General features: G+C 42.5%; 1 pseudogene; it reads right to left on the reverse strand.

Moving 5' to 3' along the window:
• Positions 1 to 1,557: 1,557 nt before the first annotated feature.
• Positions 1,558 to 1,673, reverse strand: LOC126459485 (5S ribosomal RNA; annotated as a pseudogene).
• Between the last annotated feature and the right edge of the window lie 6,447 nt (positions 1,674 to 8,120).

Here is an 8,120-nt window from a genome sequence, read left to right on the forward strand (position 1 = left end):
ATGTGCCTGTGGTTCTGTCAGTGTGATCATGTGATGTATCTGACCCCAGGAATGTGTCAATAAAGTTTCCCCTTCCTGGGACAATGAATTCACGGTGTTCTTATTTCAATTTCCAGGAGTGTAGAAAGAGATTGTAATGTTAGTTTATTCAATTTATTCCATAGCACATTCGTGGCAATATTTGAAAGTAGCTATCCTAAGATGTTTTTAGGAAAACGATTAAATAACAAGTAAGCCATGTATAACTAAGAGAATTAAAATATCATGGTAAGATAAAGAGGGAAATTTATATAAAGGTCAGAATACGTCAAAATCCGACAGTATTTTCATAAAGAAACACCGTCCAAATAGGCCTTGAAGTCCCAATGGTACCAACCGGCCGCCGTGTCATCCTCAGCCATTAGGCGTCGCCGGATGCGGATATAGAGATGCATGTGGTCAGCACACCGCTCTCCCGGCCGTTGTCAGTTTTTGTGACCGTAGCCACTTCTCCTCAATGAAGTAGCTCGTCAATTGGCCTCAGAATGGCTGAGTGAACACTGCTTGCCAACAGCACTCGGCAGACTCTGACGTGACCCATACATGTGCTGGCCAAGCTCAACAGTGCTTAACGTCGGTGATGTGACGGGAACTGATGTTACCTCTGCGGCAAGGCCGTTGTCACACAACTTTCATACTACAAAAAAATACAGGAAAGTCATTAAAATGTCAAGAATTATGCACGTCCTGACATAAATAAGGCAGGTACTAACATAAAAAACTATACGAGATATTGTCATAAGGGTGATAGGACATTCAATCACTGTACAAGATACCATAATAACTGAAACGAACTACACTTTTATCAGTGATAATTCACAATTTGCGAGTACTTTTAACAATCACGTCCTAATGTAACAGGAAAAATAGGATTAAATGGTGTAGTTGAAGGATATTAAAAATGCCAGTCGATAAAACTTTATGCAACTAGAAGTAGCACCTACATCCTTTAATATCCTTCACTGAATACCTAAAATTATAACAAACAGAAACTAATTTGGCGTTAATGAAGTTCCAAACAGAGTTCTAAAATTTTTTTTAACGTAATAAGTAACGTCTTGGGTGATATATATACTGAATTAGTGGCACACGAAATTTCCCAGACAGTTTAAAAAGTGCAGTAGTTAAGCCCCTTCGCAAGAAAGGATACAAGAAATACTTAAATAATTATCATTCAGTTTCGTTACTGACACCTTTTTCCAAAATATTCGAAAAAGTAATACTCGTATACTCAAGAGTATTGTCACATATAAGTAGAAGCAATTTACTTAGGGTACCACAGTTTCTCAATGGAGAACCATATACTTAAACTTAAATCACGCCGTCTACGGACTACAACCGGTTATTCTGTACCATCCGGCAGCCGTGTCATCCTCAGCTGAGGATGCGGATTGGAGGGGCGTGAGGTCAGCACAACACTCTCCCGGCCGTTATGATGGTTGTCGTTGACCGGAGCCGCTACTGTTTGGTCGAGTAGCTCCTCAATTGGCATCATGAGGCTGAGAGCACCCCGAAAAATGGCAACAGCGCGTGGCGCCCCATGGTCACCCATCCAAGTGCCGGCCACGTCCGACAGCGCTTAACTTCGGCGATCTGACGGGAACCGGTGTATCCACTGCGGCAAGGCCGTTGCCACTTACCTTACACTACATGCCTTAAATAATAAGGTCTCACCAGTTCGTATTTTTTGTGATCTTTCCAAGGTGTTAGACTGTGTAAATTATTTTGCGCTCTGATATAAGCCCAAGTTTTATAGCACTCATGGTTTTACACACAACTTGCTTGAGTCATAGTTAACAAACAAAATAAAAAAAAACTTCCTATTTTACAAAGTCTAGACGGGCGGAACAACGGAAACAATGTCGAGCACCGACTCATTCTATCTATTGCTGGAATCCAAGTAACGTTGCGAGGTTAGTGAACGCTGACAGTGTTGCAAATGTGGCTTTGGAACGGTCCAGGCAGACTGCATGGATAGCGAAGATGGTTAAGGGGACCTCTCGTGATAAGCGGGAAATCTGGTCACGTACACTTAAATGTTAATGACAGTACCTGATGCCCCTGACCATAATTGATACAAAGAAAAATATCTAATTTGAGTTGCCGAATTAGACCCTCGACATTCTCAACCACGACATGTCACCATTGCCAAGAAATGGAGTAGAGAGCGCTTCGTACGTCTGACTGCAAACGAACTTTCGTGTCTTGTTAACTACACTTGGGATTGCCAGTTAAGATATAACTTTAGTGCACTTTCTTGAAGTTCATTTGTCGATTCCAAGGATCGTAAGTGATTTTTAAAATGATTGTACACCACATTGTTGGAGCATATTATTATGTTTATATACACTGCAAGAAGAAAAAGTAGTATACCCGGAAAGACGACGTCGATTTTGATCTGATGACTGTGTATGCCACCGGGGGTGTAGCAGATGTATCGATCACGGTTTCAAATCCTCCGCCAATAGATAGCATAGTGGCTACCAGAGCGCCGTCTGTGTCTACCCTTTAATAGGGAACACTCTGAGCCAGGAGACTCAGTGTTGTCCAAAAATGTGAAGTAAGCATCCAAACATACCACGGAAACGCACCCGTTCTTACAGCCATGTGAGTAAATTAGTTTCAAAGGAGGGGTCAAAAGTGTTCTTCCGGGTGGACCTTTCGGAGAATTTCCACACGAGTTGGACGTGCTGTGTCCGATGTTCAACAATACTGGTATTGTTCCAACACCCACAGACGAGGTTCTCGACACCCACGTAGTGCAGACGCCTCTCAGCATTGTGGTATCGTTAGGGCAGCAGTGGCAGATCGTGGAGAATCAACAACACAGATGAGGGAGCTTGTCAGCTAAGACGTTTCATCTCGAACTGTTGGGACCTGTTTATTAGCAATGGGACTACGGGAACGCACACCTCATGCCCGACTTTCACTCACACTACAGCATCGATGTGCACAGCCAGACTGGTGCTGTCAGAAGATCACTTGGGAAATGGAATGTTGCGCCTTGGTCTTCGGCGATGAAAGCAAATACCGCGTGCACGCAAGTGATGGTCGTTTGCGCTTATGACGTAGACATTGTGAGGGCTGCCTCGTAGATTGCATTCGTTCAAGACACGCTTGTCCCACCCCAGGCCTTATTGTCTCGTTGGTGGTAACCTACAATTCTCGTTCACCTTTGGTATTCCTGGAGGGGACGCTAACTAGCGCTCGGTACGTGCAGAATGTTGTCAGACCCGTTCTTTTGTCTTTCTTTCAACATTAAGGTGATGCGTTGTTCCAGCAGGTTAATGCCCGCCCGTGCACTATCCGTAAAACTCCACGTACTCTGAAAGATGTGCAGCAACATTCCTGGCCGGGACGAATTCAGAACTTCTGCAATCGAGCATGTGAGCGATGTGATTGAACAAAAAGTTACTCGTCCGATTCGTCAACCGACAACTCTTACAGAACTACAGGTCGAGCAGGCGTGGAATAATGTATGGTAGGACAGTATTCACCATCTGTACGTTCGACTGGATGCCAAGGTCAGCGCCTGAATTGCCGCCTGTGGATCTACACTGTGTTAATATGGGTGTTTCAGTATGGGTCGATACCTTGCTCGTCAGAACCGCTTGTGCTACTGATCTATAAATGTAATCGTTTCTCGTACTCTGTATGCAATGTTGCAACAATAAAATTTGTGTGAACTGGAGACTTTTAAAAGCATGAACTAATTTTTTTCCGGCAGTGTATATTTGTTATTATTGTCCACTGCGGTAATGAACGGGTTGTACGTAGGTTGGAACTTAAATAGTGGCAACACTGCTGTGGAGACACTATGCAATGGAATCTACTATTATCGCTGATAGCAAACGTTGTTGACATACCTGCCTTACCTCCCAGAAAATGGACTTGCCCGCCCCACGTCACCGGCGTGATTACAACCGAGGGAAACACAGTCACTTGTGAGCGAGCGGTCTGACGTAACGGTATCATTATGTTTTCGAAACAGGAACAACGGAGTTGGATCAAAATTGAATGCGCCAGAGGTCGTACAGCACGGCAGAGTCATCAAGGTCTTCAATAGGAGCGCGGGGAATCGGCATTGCCGTACAGAGCAGTGGCACGTCGGGTAAAAGCCTTCAACGAAAGTCGGCAAACTGTGGCAGACATGCATCGGGCAGGTCGTCCTAGCGTCTCTGAAGAAGAAGTGCATGCTGTTGCCGCGTTAGTGGACAGTATTCGACGCCATACGATGAGTGAGCTCGCCCACGAAACCGGTTTAGCGAATACGACTGTGCTTCGCATCCTGGAAGAACGCCTGGGCATGCGAAGAATTGCATCACGATGGGTTCCACATGACTCGAAGGAAAGCCAGAAATTGATGCGTTACGACGATGCTAAGTGGCACTTCGAGCGCTATGAGCGCCGTATTGTAACACTGGATGAGACATGGGCCACATCGTACGAGCAAAACTGAAACGGCTATCCAACGAATGGTTTCATTATGGGTAGCCTTGAGAGTCGAAAGTGTGTCAGAGTCTCAGTGTAGTGAAAGTTATGGTGATTCTCGTGTACGACTGTGATGGTGTTATCCTAACGCGTTACGTTCCTCCACGGAAGACCGTTAGTCCACAGTATTACTGTTCGTTTTTGGACCTGCGACCAGCTTTGCGAAAGAAGCGGCGACACTTTCTGCACAACCCACCCACCATTTTGCTCAACAATGCGCGGGCGCATACAGTACAAGCTGTGGCTGCTCTGTTCGGTCGATGGGACCGGAAAGTAACTGTACCATCCACCACACCCCCCTGACTTAAGTCGTTGCGACTTGGATTTGATTCCAAAGATGAAGGAACCACTTCGTGGAATTCACTTCAGAACTGTTCCATAGATTCAACAGGCAGTAGACCGCTCCATTCGCACCATCAACAGAACAGGCACTGCTAAATGTATACTAGGCCTTCCACATCGCTGGCAACGGGTTCTACACAACACTGGTGACTACTTTGAGGGACAGTAACAGGCGAGAACATGTAACTCTTTTGTATCGGTTGTGAATAAATAGTTGCCACTATTTAAGTGCCAACCCTCGTGTATTAACCTTCATAAGTTACACGTAACCCTTAAAACTCAAATTCAAGTGGCATATTAGACTCAGAAGCAAGTAGCAATAATATTCTGTCTAAATACAAAATCTGTTCCATACAAGCGAGTATGTAACGGTAACACCGAACACCTTAAATGGCAATCGATGCTAACGTTAAACCTCTGCGAGGAGTTTTTGAGGAAGTCGTGACCGTGAGATAACCTAATGGTGACAGAACAATCAGACTGGGATTCGTTTCCGAAACACTCCAGCAGAGTATAACGAACAGTAAAAAGAGGTTGAAAATACCGCTACAGTTGTAAAGTTCTTTTTTATTATCACTCTACCGGTTTCGGGCTCTTATACTCCCATCTTCTGGTGTCGTAACTTGGTGCTGTGACCCCCGAGCGGCGCAGTGGACGTGTACAAGGCGCGGTGTACTACCTACGAGCGCAGTAGACAGGCGGATCGGGAACAGATGTTCTCCCAGTACAAAAACATGTTGTAACATTACATACTAATGTCGGTCACCAGCCTAATTAGGCCTTCTTGTGTCAAGCAATATAATAACCTTCCTTGACACACACACACACAATAAACTCCTTCTTTATATCTGGTCACATTGCAACACAGTAACCTACCTTGCAAATAAATGTACTACTAACTTTGAAGTCAGACAAACAAATGGCCAATGAGGTAGCAAAGAGTAACATATGCCTCTCAAAAACACCTAACCTAAGTGAACTAGATACAGCAGGTTATAGAACTAATCACCAACACACATTAAACAGGAAAGAGCATGAAGTGATACTGATTTAAATCAAGGGGTCTGTTAATGATCATACTCTATAACATCATTGCTTAGTACTGGGGCTCTAAGCCTGTGTATTAACCCAACTTGCATTAGAATAGCTAACACAGTAAATATTTCTTTCTTAAACTCGGTTTGAAGTAATTAAACAGAATGCAAATCTAATTGCGCTGGCTCTGAAGGAGCCTTTGCTTTGCTTCATTAAGTAACTAGACTAACACATGGTTTTGAAGAACCATCCTCGTTGACAAAATTACACAAATATGTATGAGAAATGGTAAGTACTCTCATTAATAATCATTAGTTAAGTAAAGCACAATAAACTATAACTATTTGAAGAACAAATGTGCTTTAAGAAGCAGTCTTTTAACCTACTCAAAATATAGTTGGCTGTGCCAACACAACATTAAATTCAAGTTCAAACTGTTTCTCATGAAATGAACACTAGTAAAACATTGAAATTCTGATCTAAATGCATAAATGCAACAATTGGAAATCTTTTTCACTTTAGATCGACTTTACTGTTTTCAGGCAACTTTTCAAGTAAGGCAAATTATTTAAGAAAATGATTGCAGACTGATTAACCTTCATAAATTACACGTAACCCTTAAAACTCAAATTCAAGTGGAGTATTTCTCAAATTATATAAGCGATCTTTAAACGCTATAAATCTACACATTAGAAAGCAATCACAACTATTTTTACAGCTGCGAAATAGATCATTCCATAATAAACTGGAACACACTGAGTTAAATTCACTAGGATAAGATCTCTGTCCAGGTTTGTGATTTAGGATAATCACGGGTGTAAGATAGATTTTTTTAGCAACATCACTATTATTATTTAAATGAACCAAATTTCACAAATCCCTGGTCCATTACAGTAGAAGGCTGGTGGTACTGGTGGCGTAATTTGCAGTGGCTGCTAACATGGCGGCGATGTAGTCAAGGCAGTACTTTTGGCCTCGCCCTGTTACAGATCTTCTTAGCGTCGGAATTATATTTTTATACGGCCAAAAACCATGCCATGGTAATAGTATCACCAAATGCAGCACCCGAGGCCCATAAATAATGCTCTTAAACTCTTCTGGCAGCAAAACCAAGAATATGAGCCACAATGTTCCGCTACTGCTAGCGAGATGGTAACCACAGCACTGCTCAGCCCAGACTCCTTACCCGTAAAAAAGGACGAGCTGCCACTTGCGCTCCACCCACACTTTTTTCCACTCCGCCAGGCTACTTCCGTAGCTGCGGGGCTCCCCCACATTTTTTACATTCAACCCTATGTTCCCTAATTATGGACCAAGTCATTTACAGCATATTATATAACAATCATTTCAGTAGTTATTTAAATCCACTAGCACAGTTAAAATAACATTGTTCAAAAGTTCGAATAACTGTAATATGTATACATAGTCAAAGAATTTCAATGACAGATACAATACTTTACATAAGCAAAACTACAAATTGACATAGGTAGACAATAGATGTTACAAGTATACACCTGTAATTAAATTGTCTCGGCAAACACTGCTGATGTGGAACTTAACCGAAAACATATAGAGACGGAAACCACATTACTCGATGATTACTTTGCACGAGCTCACTTTGAAAAATGCTGGCTGACACGTAACTGCACGTGATGACTTAAACACCGCTATAGCGCGCCATAGACTGACTTGTTTTGTGAAAAATGCCTATCTAAGGATGCACGTAGGACGATTTTCACAAAATATCAGAATATAAAGCTACTACGTTTCAGACAGTAATTTTAATTGATGGTAAGGTCTTATGGGACCAAACTGCTGAGGTCATCGATCCCTAAGCTTACACACTACTTAATCTAATTTAAACTAACTTACACTAAGGACAACATACACACCCATGCTCGAGGGAGCACTCGAACCTCCGACGGGGGGAGCTCAGGCAGTAACATAAAAGACAGAAATAGTATTAAATACAGATTCACAGTTGGTGAAATATTCTGAAAAAGATATATACGATAAGATACACTTTGCGTCTCAGGAGCATCGATGCGCACCGTGGTTTACAAAAGCCGACAGGAATTTTCTAGAAACTCAGATTATCTTATTGCAATATTTCATAAACTAACCGGTTAGTCTAGGAAAATCATACACTTCTGCAGACTTAGAACTACATGACTGTGACACTGAATTTTCTACAAGATTACATTTTACGATTC

The sequence above is a fragment of the Schistocerca serialis genome, chromosome 2 (assembly GCF_023864345.2).
Source record: "Schistocerca serialis cubense isolate TAMUIC-IGC-003099 chromosome 2, iqSchSeri2.2, whole genome shotgun sequence".
NCBI classification, from domain to species: Eukaryota; Metazoa; Arthropoda; class Insecta; order Orthoptera; family Acrididae; genus Schistocerca; species Schistocerca serialis.